The sequence below is a fragment of the Penaeus monodon genome, chromosome 19, assembly GCF_015228065.2.
Source record: "Penaeus monodon isolate SGIC_2016 chromosome 19, NSTDA_Pmon_1, whole genome shotgun sequence".
Classification (NCBI taxonomy): Eukaryota; Metazoa; Arthropoda; class Malacostraca; order Decapoda; family Penaeidae; genus Penaeus; species Penaeus monodon.
Window position 1 is genome coordinate 6,571,369 of NC_051404.1, and position 659 is coordinate 6,572,027.

Genomic DNA, 659 nt, shown 5'->3' on the forward strand with positions numbered 1-659 from the left:
GCACTGGAATTCTCTACAATCGGTGATGTAGGGAACAGCCCGTCGAACACCTGCTCGCTCCACACGGATTAATAGGGTACTTTCCGGGCATAATAGCTTTATTTCCAGCCATAACGGACCAGTCGTTGGAGTCGAATTCCTAATAGTCTTCTGCTGGGCGCACAACCTCAGGGAAGGAAAGTAGCATGGTGTAGCGGGAGCGGAGGGTAGAAGGGGAAGGTTGAGGGAGGGGGAGAGGAGTAAGTAGTTAGATGGGTAGGATTAGGGGAGGTAGAGGGAGGGTAATAAAGGGATTAGGGAGGGGATGTTATGTCGGGAGGTTACAGGGTTGTCTTGATGGAGAGTTAGGATGGTAGTCGGAACGCGGGGGAGTGAGAAGGCAGGGAAAGAAGTGTGGAAGGTTAAAAAACCCAGCCGCATAGTTTGTGGATCTTCTCTTTGTCTCTCCGTTATTCTGTGGGTAACCCATGATGCCAGCAGATGACGAGGTAAAGAGGCATTTATTCCGAGGGGGTCGTGTGTAATAAAAGGGGAAGCAGGGAAATGAATTTTAAAATAATTTAAAAATTTTTTTTTGTTTTGGGGATCATAAACCCCCAAACCCAAAAACCCCCAAAAAACCCCAAAAAGGGGGGTTTTTCCCCCCTTTTTTTTCCCAA